Genomic DNA, 16,934 nt, shown 5'->3' with positions numbered 1-16,934 from the left:
GGCCTATGCAAAAAGCTGTACTAAGCTTCCTGTTTTGATGGCCTACCTGGAAATACTTAATGCCCCGCCACTCCATGTCTGCCTCCCTAGCTGGCAATTGAATTTTTTCTTACAAGACAACATGCAAAGTAATCCCCACTATCTGTGCATCTTATTGTGGGGAAAAGGAAGAGCTGGGAAAATCACGTGGAGATCCTAAACTGTAGTAGGACTGATCTTCAGGACATCCATTTATGACTTTCTGATCACAGGAGAAAGCATCATTAGAGCACCAAGAGGGAACTCCAGGATACAGTGTTCCTAGAGGCCAGTCTCTAGGTTCCTTTGGGCTAAGATCCATCTCCTTCAGTCTAAACCCAAAAGCACCAGCTTTCCTTGGGCCTGCCATTATTCTTGCCCCTGCTCTGCCTGGCAGAAGCCTCCCCTCTCTGCGTGGCACTCGTGCCTATATCCTAATTTAATGGTTGCTATGTGCGTCTGCTCCACTGTATTTTTTTTTCTCGGAGCCTTTTGTTAAATTAGGCAGGGCTCCACACAATTGCTAAAATGAAATGTAATTCAAAAATAAGCATTAAGCTCTTCATGTTTATTACTTTACTTGCTGAAGGATACAAAGGCATCCTACCTGTTTCATTTCCAAGGGACTGAGCCAAAAAAAAAAGGAATAGTGCCCCAATCCCACTTGTAAAAATGCTTAGCTCATGTACATGTTTTAGGCTTAAAATTTTTAATTAGAACATCTTACCTTGGAAGGATAGAGTACTTGTCGCTAGTCTTATCAACTATAGTGAAAATTATATTGGGAGAACAAGTACTACTCAGAAGGGAATGGGAGGCAAGACTCCTTCATGAGGTTTTGGGCTGCAAGGCTGAGAGAAGAAATTGTGCAGTCAGGGATTGGGTGATACTGGGAGCACTACCAGTATTTGGGGAATACCCCCAGTATTTTGGGATTACCACTGCTCCTCCAGCTTCTACACTCCCCTACACCCAAGAAAGCTGAGGAAACACCCACTAGTTTTGATACATGTTCTTCTTCCAGAAAACAATCTGAGCTTTCTCTGTATACATAATCCTCTGGACCCTGTGATGCTGAGATCCAGAATCAACAGCTAGAAAGGCTCTTACATGTGTTACCCTGTAAGGTGACAATGAGACCCTGTGCTTAGAACTTCTTGTCACCGAACCTGTATCTTGTTTAGGGGTGAGGACATAAGCCGAGCCTGGTCAGAAGGTAGGTCCCAGGTCCTCTGTCCCTGCTGCTCAGTCATATCCTCCTCAGATCTTCTCAGACACCTGTTGGTCTGATTTCTTATCAGGAAGCAAGGGTGAGGCCATTGCTGCATCAACTCAGGAAAGGTGGCTGGAGATAGGAAGAGTTATTGGAAATGTGAAGAAAGAAGAAACATGTGCAAGGTTCCAGATGGGACGAGGATGACTGAGGCTGGTGAAGACCGGAAGCAGAGATGAGCTGACGTGGAGATGAGTCCTCAATAACACACACTGAGGCTTGTGCCTGTGAAGTAACAACCTAAGAAAGTTACTGTTTACCAGGCTACCTTCCTCCAAGTAAAGGCTTCTGGGGACTGAAAGACCAGAGGCCTGGCTCTATACTCTCCTGTCACCACAGCTCCTAGCTTAGTCTCTGTGACAGAATAAATCTGAATCCACAAACTTTTGAGTCAAGGAAGACACTGTAAATATCTTGTCTGTATGGGCAAAGGAAACAGAGTTGAGGTTTACAATGAATACAATTAAACAATTTGTGCCAGGAATATTCTGGGAAAAGCTTTGACCCCTGGCAATGATAGGATAGGCTTCTAATTACGCCTTCTTGGATATATGAATTTATATGTAGAGACAATTTATCATATGGAATACTGGCTTTGAAGCTGGGTTTTCTGTTCAAATATCGACGAGTTCTCATGTCTCCATCTCTGTGCAACTCATACCAAATAATACCTATCTCATCCAAAGGGTAGAGAGCATAACTGTGTCTAATTAGAGCTGGAAGAGTAATTAATCAAAACAGAGAAGGTGACCAGGGCACAGAACCTTAAAAGAAGAGTGTATTCTTTATAGTCCCCAAGAGAAGGGCCATATCACCCAGTGACATCTCCAGGGTTGGTCTGGAGATATAGAAAGTAAGAAGAAATGTGGCAAGAGGCTTTCTTATGGTTTCCATGGGAGGGGTTGGGCAAGGAAGGATGGGAAAACTGGGTTACATATGGGGGTTGGCAGGTTCTGTGGGTGATAGCTTGGTCCTGGCTTAAGGTAAGAAGTAGTCTCTTGGTCTGGGAAGATTAGAGAAAGAGGTTCTTCCATCCAGGAATGAAGCAGGCTTGGAGAGCCAGTATCTCTGGGAGTAGAAAGGTCTAATCAAATACATGTATGGAGGAGATTGATTTGGATTAAACCTATAGATGCAGTTAATGCTGTGAAGGCTGGGAACTATCATTAATATACTTTATGGTTCTATAGCACAACATGTATTTTTATGTAATAACAGGTGACATGGAGAAAGGCTTGAGGGAAATGTCATAAAACCCCCTGAACAAGGGAGAGGGTCAACTTACCTACACAACCTTTGTTACTTATGACAAGATCCAGATTTCAGGGGCTATAGTCCACACAGGGCAAGATAACTAGCTACCTGGAGAGAAATAGCTGTGAAAGACTGAAGAAAAGCAGATTTTGAGAGATGGAGGAAAGTAGATGGAAAGAAAGGCTGTAAAGAGTTCTGGTGGCTTCCAGAAAAGAACTCTAGTGACAGGAGGCAACTTGAACCAGCAGGTGATATCTGCAGCCTACAGATTGAGTGGCCCAGAGAACCTAGGTTAGAGGAAGAAGCATCCTAGCAAGAAAATGCATGGCACAGCCTAATGATGTTTGGTTAAACCTGATGAAATCAGATGGTGAGATGATGTTCCCATTGTTTTCCTACTTAGGTGTAAACTGTGGTTGGTGATAGAATCTCACTTGCCTCTTGAGAAGATAACCCAGTACAAGTGGGTCCTTGCCTCATGTCACAGAAGGACAACCAGTCAGCAAAAACACTGTGTAAGACTGTCAGGCAACTTCTGCCCAGAACCTAAACAGTATCTGGCTCCTAATACTTCAAGGTTTCTGTGTACTGCTACACCTGCTGCATTCTGCATGTCATGTATGCATAAGGTGTGTGTGTGTGTGTTTCAAAGTGGTATTCTAGGCTGTGCAAACTGCCTCTTCATGTATCACATAGCAGTAGATAACCAAGGCAAATAAAAAAAAATTTAAATTACAAAATCTCTTAACTCTGGAAAAAGAATATAGGGAGATAGTTCAGTGAGTAGAGTGTTTGCCTATCACACAGGAATCCCTAGGTTTGATCCCAACATCACATAGTCTGGGCACAGTGACAGCTGCCTGTAATCTAAGCACAAGGAGAGTAGAACAATGAAATTTAGAAAGTCAACTTCATTCTCTGCTATATAGTGAGTTTGAGGCCACCCTGAGCTGCAGGAGACCCTGTCTCAGTATTTTTTCCCTTTGAAAACCCTCTAGCACTATTTCCAATTTGCTCACACATTAAACCACTTACTAATCTGTAAATATGATTCCACGTCTATTTTATGGTGGGCAGTCTTTAAAGGACTGGAGATGCAGTAGCCCATTAATAACACAAATATTTTTATATGCCTTCCTGCAAGGGTGTGAATAAGTATTGAGGTGAGAAAAGAGATCATGAAAAATAAGTAAATAGACATATTTAGATTGGGCAATGTGCTATAAAAAAAGTGTTATGGGAGTTGACGGGATGGAAAGGATAAGTTAGTTAGTTAGAGAAAGCATCTTTGCAGAGGTGACATCCGAAGGGAGACCTGATTGACTACTGGATCCAGCCAAATCGGGCCATGAAGATGGCTGTTGTGAGGTGACTGGCAGACGAGCTTTAGGTGAAAGCAGAAGGCATGAAATCATTGGATCATAGGCACCACGGAAACTGTATAAGGATTTAATTTTAAATTCAGTGCAATAACTTCAGAGACTTTCAGCAGGCAAGTACCAGGATCTAAGAGATGAAATGTTTCAGATGCTTTGACCATGCTGTAGGCTAGAGAATGGATTGCAGGAGTACCCAAAGAGTAGGAGAATGGGAACAGCAATGGCAATGGGAATAGTAGCATCCAAGGCGAAAGGAAAGGAAAGGGGCAAATGCAATAGCTAAGATTGGCCCCACATTTGGATTTTGGGGTGGAGTAAAGGAAAAGAATTAAGAGTGATTTTGATAGCTAGCAAGTGCAACTCTCTGTAATATGGATAGAAAAAGAATATCCTGAAGGCAATGGGTTTGAGGAGACGACAGCCTATTGCAGATGTCAGGATGGAACAAGAAGGAAGAGCCTGAAGGATCAGCGGAGAACTGGGGGCAACACCATTTTTTTCTCATCCTCAACATGCTTTCCTTTTTGCTATTTTTAAAGGGCATTAAAGTTCTCCTTTGTGGATATGTCATAGGGACAAAACAGTCAAAGCATCTTTACTGGACCTAAAGGCTCCCATGCCTTAGCCTGTACCTTAAAAACCGACTATTGCATTACATCCTGTCTGACCTGTGATAGCCACTTAACTGCTGGCATCTCAGTGCTTCTTGCCTGCTTGATCACATCTCATCTCTACAGAGTAGAGTCTAACATGGTGCTATCACTATTTGTTAAGAAACTGGAATGTTGCTCATTTATAATGTAAGTGGAAGGACTCAGATTTAGGACCACAAACTCCATTGTAACCTCCTGGCTGTGATTCAGAGCAAGGAAAAGCCTCTATTTTATGGTATCTCGTGGATAAAAGGGTTTGGGGCACTGCAGTTAGAGGCTAGACTGACTCCCACCTCAACAGCCCACCATCTGTGCAACGTTACTTCTGTTGCTTAGCTAAACTAGCCTCCAGCTTGCATCTCTATAAATGCAGGCATGATACCAATACATTTGTACAGTGTTTATGAGGGTCTAACCTAGCCATCTCAGGCTGTCAAAGCAAATCTACACACTGGTGGCTTCAACAAGAGAAACTTCCCTCTTATAATTCTTTACCTTAGAAGTCTGAGATCGCTGAGGAGGGCTCTCCTCCTGGATTCTGACAGCTACCTCCTGGCTGTATGTGTATCCATGGCACACAGACTATGCTGCTCTCTTTGTTACAAAACCAACAGTTCCATAGAGTCAGGATCACTTTTATATCCATACCTAAGTAACTGTAATCACCTTCTGAAAGCCCCACCTCCAAATACTGACACATTGATGGTTTGGACTTCCACATATGAATTTAGGACTTCTTAATGCAATCCAGAACAATGTAAAATGACACACTGCATAGACTGACCATTCTTCCATGATGCTAGTCTTTATTTAACAAAAGAAAAAGTACTATCCTTTGATATAACTGGTTTCTTCTCTGAAGTGCCTCTGTGGACAAATAAGCTGTAAAAAAAAAAAAAACAATCAAGGCCAACACATTTGCAAGAAATGTCGTGTGTGTGTGTGTGTGTGTGTGTGTGTGTGTGTGTGTGTCTGCCTATCTCTCTTTCTCTCTCTGTCTCTCTCTGTCTCTCTCTCTCTCCTCCTCCTCATCCCCATCCCTCTCCCCCCTCTGTCTCTCTCTCTCTCTCTATTTCATTTTAAGGAATAGCCTATTTTAGAAATAGAAATCACCACTTCCAAATGAAAAAATTACAAGATCATTACTAAGCTGCTTTACCTCAAAGAGCTTGCCTAGTTGTGGATTGCTGTTGGGAAATTCAAGGCCCCACACAGATAGCCAAACTGATCCATAATAAAATTTGTATCCAGCCATTAAAGCAATTTCAAACTGTGTGTTATTCAGAAATGAGGAAAACTTACAGCTTGTGTTTATCAGAGTAGTGTTGTGCCCAGCTGCTCTGTGTGCATTTGGAAGAAGCATGAAAGAGGAAGCCCATAATTTGAGGTATATTTGTATCACAGAAACTCATCTACATAAGGTGGACCCAGAGAACAGGGTAACTGAGGAAATACCATGGTGTAGGCTGCTGAGAGACACAGGACATGGGTATAGACATGGGTAGGAATGCGTTGCTAATGAGCAGAATGGTAAGGGTGACTTGGCTAGACTAATGAGATGCATCAGTTGACAAAGTGCTCACAGCACAAGCAGGTAAGTTGGATTGCAGCGCCCATATGAAAATCCAGGTACAGAAGTGGATGACTCTGATCCCAGAGCTGGGGATGCAGACACAGGAGGACCATGGGGGCTTAACAGGTAACTTCTATCTAATCACTGAGCTCTGGGTCAGTGAAAGACTCTGTCTCAAACCTGAATTAGAGAAGCAACTGTGGAGACACTTATTTTTGAAAGACAAAAGTTTTTTTTTTTTAAAATATATGTACACATCTATAATTTGACCCCACATACATGCACACTTGAACACATACTTTTAAAAAGTGACTGAACTTCATTTTGGGGCTAAAAGTTGCAAAAAATACAATTGCATGTGAACTGTGGGTAAAGGTAGGGTCTGTGTCCTCAGGATCCAAAAGCAATCCTTCTACAACAGCTGCCCAGCCATGGTTGAAAACATCATTTCTCACTACTTTTTGCATATTTCCCAAGTAAAATGCATATTAAATGGTTTTCCTTATCACCACTAACCTAAAATTTCTGATGAGTTTAATCCTACCTTTGTCTTTTTTTTTCCCTCCTAGACTTCACCACATTCTTCTTCATAGAGTACACATCTATCTACATCAGGGAAAAGGCACATTGGTCAGGGATTAAAAGCCTGACCTTAATCCGAGCCTTGCCATTTAAGATCTGAAATGTGAGGTAAGTCACTTGCTTGTGAGTTTGTGTTTGTTCATCTATAGGCAGTGTTAGCAAAGATCCTTTGTAGCTAGCTAGGCTTGATGGTGTGTGTCTATAATCATAGCCACTCAGCAGTTCAGGATGCTGAGAAGATAGTGTCACGTGAGCCTAAGAGTTTGAGACTGGCCTAGTTGACATAACAATGCCTCATCTCCAAATAAGCATTAAAAAAAGAAAGAAAGAAAGAAAGAAAGAAAGAAAGAAAGAAAGAAAGAAAGAAAGAAAGAAAGAAAGAAAGAAAAAGGAAAAAAGAAAAAGTAATAAAAAAGCTCCTTGCAGGCTTTGGTCTGAGTGTCACCACATATATAGCAGATCCCAAGCCAGAAGTCAGCATGATGGCATCTACTAGACAATTGATTTTTCTTCTCTATTTTTAATGCCAAAGTGATAAAACAAAGAAAACACAAAACAAAATAATCAATGGACAAATTAAAACAACAATGCTAATTTAAAATCAACATAAAACAAGCACATTAATAGTAAAACAAGACACATAATTGCATGTGGAGAGGAATCTATCAGTTTCCCTAAATTAGAGTCAAGTGACAGCTGTGGAATGCAACTGCTACAAAATCAGTCTTGGATCCCCTCACCCATACCAAGTCTCCAAGTGTATTTCACAAGTCGCTATCTCCCATAAGAACTGTAGGGGCCCTGATAACAAAGTGTTTGCTCCTCTTGATCCCTTTCCTACAGGCAGGATCCTGGCACAGAGTAAGAGCTCTGCAAATATTTGCTGCAAGAGAGAGCTGAAGTCTGTTCGTTACAGTCTCTAGAAGGCCAAGTGTATTAGTCAGTTTCCTCCAGAGTGACTGAGTTAATTATATGAACAGATAAGACAGACAGACAAATGTTTAGAAAGACAGACTGGCAGGCAGAGAGAGGGGGAAAAGGGAGGGGGAGAGGGAGGGGAAATGGGGAGAGGGGGGAGGGGGAGGGGAGAGGGAGGGGGAAAGGGGGAGGGAGAGGTGAAAGGAGATTTGCTAAGGAGCTTGATCATACAATGACAAATGCTGAGGTTTTGGATATGGTTTTGCCTGAAAGCTGAAGATAATAACACGGGGATAATATGGTTGGGTCCAGATCCAAATGTCCTACAATGAAGGTGATATGAGTTCTGGTCTAAAGTGTAGTTCTGGAAATATAGACAGCCTACTTCTATAAGTTACAGAGTCCAAAGGCTAACAGTGCCTTCATGGTTTTTTGCTATCTATGGAAGAGATGGGTATATTACAGTTTCAGGACACAGAGGCAAATATCTTCCTTTCTTCTCCATTTGGTTATATGTCCCAAGTCCATTGGGTGCTGCTTAGCACCACTGAAGATGGTTCTCTGCAGAACTGACACTCACCTGCTCACTCCCTGAAACACCCTTACAGGCACACTTACAACAACCAGGTTTCTTCCTTCCTTCCTTCCTTCCTTCCTTCCTTCCTTCCTTCCTTCCTTCCTTCCTTCCTTCTCTCTTTCTTTCTCTCTTTCTTTTTTTGTACCAACTTCCTAGATATTCCTTAATCCACTTGCATTGACCTGAAGTACATCATCACATTTGAGAAACTTGACAAAAGAGACCCAATGTCATCCCCAGTAACAGATTCTTCCTGTATCACTCTTCTTTCTTGGTTCCCAAACTCTTCAACAGAGTGAACCATAATTGCATTAGAGCACCTCCCTCTAAAGACCAAGGATTTGGACCTATTTACACAGCCTTATAGAACAATCAGCCTCATTACTTTACAGTCACATCTCATATATTTCTATAAATTGAAGACCAAAAACATAATATTGAGACCTATGATGAACAGACTTTCCTAAGCTCAACTTTCCTCATTATTATGTGGAAAATATTCTGTTATATTATTTTCTGAACTGCAATAAAAGATGACGTAAAATATCTTCCATGGAGCTTGGCACACTGGGAATATTATTCATGAAGCAGATGTCCTGGCCTAACACTTCACCTGGGCTCTACTCTCTTCTTACTTAAAATAAATAAATAGATACCTCTGGGACTTGTGTTTCTATTATAGTAAATGTTAGTTACCTAAGGCCTATCTTTTTTTTATTAGATATTTTCTTCTTTACATTTCAAATGCTATCCCCAAAGCCCCCTGTTCCCTTCCCCTGCCCTGCTCCCTAACCCACCCACTCCCGCTTCCTGGTCCTGGCATTCCCCTGTACTGGGGCATATGATCTTGGCAATACCAAGGGTCTCTCCTCCCATTGATGGCCGACTAGGCCATCCTCTGCTACATATGCAACTAGAGACACAGCTCTGGGGGGTACTGGTTAGTTCATATTGTTGTTCCTCCTATAGAGCTGCAGACCCCTTTAGCTCCTTAGGTTCTTTGTCTAGCTCCTTCATTAGGGGCCCTGTGCTCCATCCAATAGATGACTGTGAGCATCCACTTCTGTATTTGCCAGGCACTGGCTTAGCCTCACAAGAGAGATCTATTGCATATGCCAGAAAGATTTTACTGACAGGACCCTGACAAGGCCTATCTTTTATAAGTGCATTTATGAGGCAATGGGAAAGCTGAATTAGAACTCTATGAAGACCAGGCTAGCCATGAAATTTTCAACCTCACAACTTCAGCCTCCTCGGTTCTGAGAGCCCAAACACTTTTCTTATGGTGTTAATCTGTTTTCTGTTTTGCTAACCATTTTTTCCTTTTCTTTCTTTTTTATTCACTTATTTATTTTTTATTTACTGATCTCTGCCCCCTCCCAGTTCCCCACTCACACAGTCCCTCCCTACTCCCCTTATTACCTGAGACAGTGGAGGCTCCACTTGAGTATCCCCCTACCCTGGCAAATCAAATCTCTGCACAGCTAGGGGCATCCTTTCCCACTGAGGCCAGACAAGGCAACCCAGTTAGGGGAACATAGTCCACACACAGCTTTAGAGATAGCACCTGCTCTAATTGTTGGGGCACCTACTTGAATACCAAGCTGCACATCTGCTATGAATGTGCAGGTGACCTAGGCCCAGCCATGTGTGCTGGGGAGCCCCCAAGGGTCCAGGTTAGTTGATTTTGTTGGTCTTCTGTGGAGTTCCTATCCCTTGGGAGCCCTCAGTTCTTCCACCAACTCCACCATAAAAATCCTCAAGCTCCATCCAATGTTTGGCTGTAGGGATCTACATCTGTTTCAGTCAGGTGCTAGGTGGAGCCTCTCAGAGAACAGTTATGCTAAGTTCCTGTTCATAAGTATAACAGAGTATCATTAATAGTGTCGAGGATTGGTGCTTGCCCAGAGGATGGGTCTCAAGTTAGACTGGTTATCAGTTGCCCATTCCCTCAGTCTCTGCTTCATGCTCAGTCCCTGCATTTCTTGTCAACAGGATAAATTTGGGTTGAAAGTTTTGTGGGTGTGTTCGTGTCCCTATGGCTCCAATGGGGTTCCTGTCTCTTTATATTCCATATCCCTGCTACTGTAAGTCTCAGCTAATGTCACCCCCATTGATTCCTGGGAATCCTCCCCCATCCCAGGCTCTAGCCAGATTATTTATCTGTGTGGGGAACTTAGCTACCCCTTGATGAGAATTAGGGATCATGACCTGCTACTGTCCAAATTTAATAGCCTCATAGAAGAAATAGATCAACAATAGTAAATAAATAATTATAGTATGATGCAAGAAGATTAAGATAGACACAAGATGCTTTGGTGTTTGCAATATGGCCATCTAAATTAAGTGACAGTCCCTAGAAAACTTTCCAGACAGAGTTTCCTTGGTTGTCCTATAATGGCCTGATAAGATCATACGTCCTGCCTCCAGGACTTCCCTGTCATGAAGGTCTGTATTCTCAAACTACTATATAAAATAAACTCTCCCTGTCTTAAATTGCCTTTTAACGGGCATTTTGCCACAGCAACAAAAGGACTAACTAATACAGAAAACCCATACCCAAAAGCAGGGCTATGGTTGTGATAAACACGGCATGTGGTTCTAGGATATTTGGGGTCAATTTGCTGGAGGAATGTGAAAGTGTTTGAAGCTTTGGCCTAGGAAAAGATTGGAAGGTGAGCAGAGCTTGAGGGGCCATTCCGGTGGGAGTTTGGAAGACTAGAGTACAGAGAGGAAACAAACAGAGGAAGACCAGCTCATGAGGTTTCAAATGGGGACAAGGACATGATTGGGAACTGGACAGGGTCACTCATACTATAATCTATCAAAGGAGCTACTTATATCTGCCTGTATCCTGAGGGCTGGAGTGAGACTTGATGCTTAAACAAATCACTGCTCATTTGGCAAAGGAAATCTCAGACAGGATAGAAGACAAGTGATGTCATCCCCCTACCCTCAACCCCACTCCTACTCACTAGTTTTGTCCAGGTACACAGTAAAAGAAAGTCACAAGCAGAGAAAATAAAATTGTTTTTGGTCCTTTGATGAGTCAAAACTGAAGTTTAAATAAACTTGCCGACAGATTGGGTTCAAAGAAAGCAGTTACAGTTGTTAAGGAGATTAGACAAATATCCTACCTAGCACCGCACTGGGACAATGGAAAAGGTATCCCAAGAGAGAGATTCCACACTTGTCTATGGGTCTAATTTGGGATTATCTAAATTCACTTGAAAGACCAGAACTTAAGGTGAGAGTGCTGCTCAAGGCCTTACTCAAGAAAAAAAGTCTTTTCCAATGCCCAAAATGATAGGAAAAGGAAAACTTGGAGATTTTTGTATTTGGTATGTGAGAAAAAGTCAAAATGTCCATCAGACTCTTGGAGGTTATGTGTTAGCAGTACACAACGACCTTTATTATCACTTGAATACAGGTGTGGAAATTCTACAGCAGACCAAGACCCATTCTAAGTGTGAACAATAACAATACAGCAATGAGCCATGAGGGTCAAAAGACAAAAATTCGTGGTTTCTTCTATATATTTCCAGAAATGATTAGGAATATTCTTACTTTGGAAAACAACTGTCTTGGGGAGTGTTTCAAATCTTGAGCCACTCTTGGCCACATTTTAACCTGGCAGTAGAATTTGCCAGTTTTAACTAGGTGATTTTGCATTTGTAAGCATGCTAGAGGTAAGAGTGGGGAAGACAAATGTTGTGTGGCAGGATTGTCTTCTTTGTTTTCTGAAAGGAATCCCAAAGAGTCCATTGTACAAAGCTATGAAGGTGATGTCTAAATTGCAGGACAAACCCAGGATATCTGAGATGCAAGTTCTATAAGAAGTGTGCTAAAGCCAGTTACAGGCATGGAGTGAAGAGGTGCTATACATGCTGTAAGAAGTAGAGCTGAGTAGGTGGGGACTATCCAAGCCATTTAGATAAATCCATCCTGAGCCTCAGACCCTAAAGGTAGAGCTTAAGGATTTAGTGTTTGCCATACTGGGTTTACTTCTGGTCTTTCTTTGTTATGATTCTACATGTCCCTGTTGGAATGAAAGTATTTATTCTGTATTATTGTATATTCAAAGTATGTAACCTCTGCTCACAGTTAAGACATTCCTGTTGAGCCTTTGGAGGAGACTTGGACTTTAGACTTTTATATTGGAATTGTTAAAGGCTATGTTGAATTTGGATTGTGTGTATTTTTTTATTTTGAGGTAGCCATGAGACTCTTGGAACAGGAGGCTTTAAAATTGGTATGTTTGGCTATCAGGTTGACAAGGGACGTGCATATTATCATTGTTAGCTGGATAGGATCTGGGCTTACCTAGGATGCAAATCTTTAGACATTCAAAGAGGAAAGAATATTTATTATTATTTTTGAAAGAAATCACTAATTATTTTCTTTTGATCCTCATGGTTCACTGCTGTATTGCTATTGCTATACTCAAAATGGATCCTGGTCTGCAGTAGACTTTCTATATGTGCCTTCAAGTGATAATAAAGACAGCATATACTTCTTACACATAACCTCAAAGAGTCTGAGAGAAACTTTAACTTTCAAGGTTCACATACCAAATACTAAAATCTCAATTTTTCTTTCATCATTTGGGCATCGGATAAGACTTTTTTCATAGTAGTAGAGCTGAGATTGACAGTACTTTTAAAGGCTGCTTGGTTGTTGTCTATGTCTATGTTGGAACACACTATTATTTGTATTGTGAGAAGTTAATCATGGGAGAAAGCAGGTGGTGCTACCACATGGCTAACAAACAATGAAGATAGGCTTCAGATACGAGAATTTTAGTCAATAAAACATAACCAGATTTATCAGAAATGGAGCTTATGATTTATATAGCCATTGTAACACACATCACTTCAGAATGAACAGAAGGTTACTTTATAAGTAAGGTTGTCTCGGGTAGTTCACCTGTCATTCTGATGCCTGTGTAGATTCTTACCCTAGCTGGGCACTGGGGTCCTGATCACACTTTAAACCTGTCACCATCACCATCATTGGACACACACACACAAACACACACACACACACACACACACACCACTCTAGAATTTGTTTCCAATCTGTGGCCCCTGGTATGTAACTCATCAGGACAATTATGCATATAGTCCTACCCATTTAGAGATGGCATCACTAAGGTCAAAGATGAGATGATAGCAATGTCAAAGGTAAGCTATCCATAGAAAGACTTTTCAGAAGTGCACACTGGTATTACCACTCCTGTCTCATCATTTGCTCTCCTACATGCAATTCTCTAAGTTCTCTCAAATCTCTTTCTTGCCATGCACCTAGATGGAATCAGTGTAAGGAAGACTGGAAACACAAGAACAGTTTCTGCAAATCCTGAGGATCTAATTTGTCCTTGGTGGTAGGAGATGTCGTCTGGAGGACTGGGGATGGGGTTTTGAACACACTGTTGATCCTCCCTCCACTCATGGGGCATCTGGAAATACAAAGTCCTAGAGAAAGGAAATGGGAAATGGGAAGTGAAATAAAGGGAAGGAAAGGGGCTACAGGCAAGGAGCAGGGTTGTGCTAATTATCTATTACCTAAGGTTCACCAGAGGACAGAGCCACGGGCATTTTACAGGTACAGATAATGTCAGCAACATTTGCAATAAACATACAGAGCAATACACACATACTTAGAAAATTATTTAATTTTCATACATATATATGAAAGATAGACACACACACAGCAGGGTGGGGGGCAGGCAGAAGGGACACAGAGGGAGGGAAAGAGAACAACTTATTTTAAGGGACTCACTACCATGATTATGGAAACTGTACACCCATGATCTGCTGCATGGATTAACAAGATAGAAACCCAAGAATAGTTGAAAATGGGGTTGGAGTTTGAGTGATGGGGTTAATTGTTGAAAGAATTCTCTCCTCTCCTGTCTTTGTTCTTTCTAGTTAGGCTCTCAACTGACTGGATGAGGCCCACCCACCGATGAACCCTGTTTTTCAAAAGTCTGTAGACTTAAATCTTGATATTGTATATAAAGTATCAAACCAGAAACACCCTGAATGTCTGCACCATTGCCTATTCACAATGACTCATAAAATCAAGGATCATGGGTCTGCATACAGCGTTGAAGCAGCTGTCCTAAAAGGATTAAAAGGAGTGTGCCTTTAAGAAGGTCATACTAAGAAGCAAAGAGAAGAAAAGTTACCATCCTCTCATCCCAATATCCCCACCACAGGCAAGCTAATGCCCAATCAAATGCCTCAAAAGACAAAGCCACCTTTAGCATTTAAAGAATTCAAATTACAAAGTGCTTAGAAAAAGGAAGTACGCTGGTGAGAATGGATTTTATCCAAAGTGCAATTTGTTTTCCCTTTCATAAGTGGGGAAGAGGTTCCAAAGAGGTACAGAGCAAGGGGTTAGATGCCACAGAGAGTGAAAAAGAAAATGGACTACAGAGAGACCAAAAATAGCTCTTTAAGAGACATAATTATTCAGAGCTTCAATTTACCTACATCTACTTTAGAAAAAAAATCAGAATCTACACATGACCCTAATACATGGCCCAGATTTAAATGTGGCACCTTGAATCTGGGGGATAGGAAGGAAATTGGAAGGAGACTTTTCAGGGCACACTCTGGCAGTGTTCAGGAGGAGGAGGGAAAGAGAAGAGAGGCTGGGCTGGGTTCTTCACACTCATAGTAATTTCTGTTATTTTTTTGTTTGTTTGTTTGTTTGTTTGTTGTTGTTGTTGTTGTTGTTGTTGTTTTAAGTGAAGTTGGGTAGTTGCCCTCATTATGTTCCAGAATGGCAAACCATCCAAGAGACTCATATGATAAGACAAAACTCCAGTCACCAATTAAAAAGTGCAGTTGGGGAAACACACCTCTATCTTGTTCCAACTGCAGTGGGTACAGTGCTTAGGTCTGTCTCGATCATCAGGATTGAACTCTGAGCTATAGAACAGAACAGAGAGAGTGTAGCTCTTCCCATTACTGCCACAGCCACGGTATTAGCATTTGGTGTCTCTAACAGAATGCCTATGGCATAGAAATCAAAGGAGAAAAGGTCTTCTCTTATGATTTCAAGATTCCACACCACATGGTCATGGCTGCATCCTTATGATCTATGGCAGCACAATTGACAGGCAGGGGGCGGGGACCAGTTTCTTCTTTCAAGGCAGAGCCTGACCCTTTGTTAGTAGATTTCCAATGGCACAGAATGGTACAAAATGTCTTTTGTACATGGGACTTGGAAGACACTTTAGATCCAATCCATAGCACTTACTTTACAACATATACTTTACTGAACTTGTACACTATATCAAAGAGATACATTAATATATCTTGACTGCATAACTCCACATTTGCCAGCAATTCTAATTCCATCGGGATGTCAGTGATATGGACCCAATCAGGGTGTCAGGAGCAGAGATCTACAGAGCCCCAAGCCATCCGGATCAGCAAGGGTATGCAAGAAGCTTGTCTTCTTGCAGAGAGAACATTTCTTGCTGCACAAACCGGAAATCCCATGTGGGAGAAAAGCACAACTGTTGTAGTGGAAGTGGGAGCTTGAGGGAGTCCAGGAGTCTAATGGCAGAGGTCAGCAGGGGAACGAACGACAAGCTGAGGCAAGACAAGATCTCTGCAAAAGCACAGGCTGCTTGGGCGGAGGGTGAAGCAAGACTGTGAAATAAAGCTGTGTCTATTTTCCACCCTCTCCCTCCCCCTCTCCATCTGCCTGTCTCTTCCCTTTTCTCTCTCCCTCTGCCTCTTCTCCCTTTGCAAGCCTTCAGCTGCTAATTTCCATCCAACACTTCTCTCTTCCTCTGTCAAGATATCCTCCTTGCTAACCTCCCCCACCCCTTGGCAATGGGCATGTTTTATTCCACAGATTGTTTGCCTGACAATTCCCAGACGTGGTGATTTGCTCTGACATCTTTGTGAATGCAATCAGCCTATGTCACAGAGGGCCTGTGGAAAATGCAGGGGACCAGCTCTGCAGAGGACAACCTTGTAATTCTTCAGTGAGGCTTAGACACAAGGGGCTTGAAGGAAGGAGAGACAGGGGGTACCATAAACTTCCCTTGCTGCTGGCTACTAGCAGTCTCCATTGGGACTCAGCTCTCCAGACCCCTGAATAGGGCATGAGTGACTCTTTTGCAAGTAGCAAGGGTCTGTCGAACACGAATCCCCATCATCCCCATCTTAATTAACACAAACTAATGGTGCTGGGTAGAGAGTACTAAAAATAGTTTTCTGGATAAACTGAGACAGAGACATAAACAACACAGCAAGCTGTACCCCAGTGTCTGCTCAGCTCTAAAACACTCACACTCTTAGACATATTTAAATGGCTAGAATGTAAAATTGAATGCTTTTGCCTGTTAAATCAGTAATAAATGTGTGTGTGTGTGTGTGTATTTACTTGTGGCATTGAGTGTGTGTATGAGTGTGTGTTTATGTATTGAGTGTGTATGACTGTGTGTTTGTGTATTGTCTATGTGACTCTTTGCATTGTGTTTGTGTAAGTATATGTGTATGTATGTGGCATTAAGTGTGTGTGTATGAGAGAGGGAGAGTGTGTGTGTGTGTGTTTAATGTGTTAGGGTTGTGGGATATCACAACAGGAAGGCAGACATGAAATATCTGTCTTGTATTTGAAAATGGAAAATGTGAAATTATTCTAAAATAAAACATTAGAGAAATAGTGGAAAGAGCGAGGG

General features: G+C 41.9%; 1 protein-coding gene and 1 long non-coding RNA gene across 3 annotated transcripts in view; one reads left to right on the top strand and one right to left on the bottom strand.

The window, feature by feature from the left end:
- Nucleotides 1-16,934, bottom strand: part of Opcml (opioid binding protein/cell adhesion molecule like) — a 1,159,039-nt gene that overhangs the window by 533,239 nt on the left and 608,866 nt on the right. The window lies entirely within an intron of this gene.
- On the top strand, nt 238-14,367 carry LOC147001981 (uncharacterized). The gene is made up of 5 exons (XR_015048920.1): nt 238-2,144; nt 2,949-3,060; nt 6,720-6,840; nt 13,535-13,610; nt 14,158-14,367. It is a non-coding gene; the product is annotated as an uncharacterized LOC147001981 (long non-coding RNA).

This window comes from Mus caroli, unplaced genomic scaffold (assembly GCF_978045245.1).
Source record: "Mus caroli unplaced genomic scaffold, Mus_caroli_1 scaffold_11, whole genome shotgun sequence".
Taxonomy (NCBI): domain Eukaryota; kingdom Metazoa; phylum Chordata; class Mammalia; order Rodentia; family Muridae; genus Mus; species Mus caroli.
The sequence above is the reverse complement of the archived record's forward strand: the minus strand, read 5'-3'. Positions and strand labels throughout refer to the sequence as shown.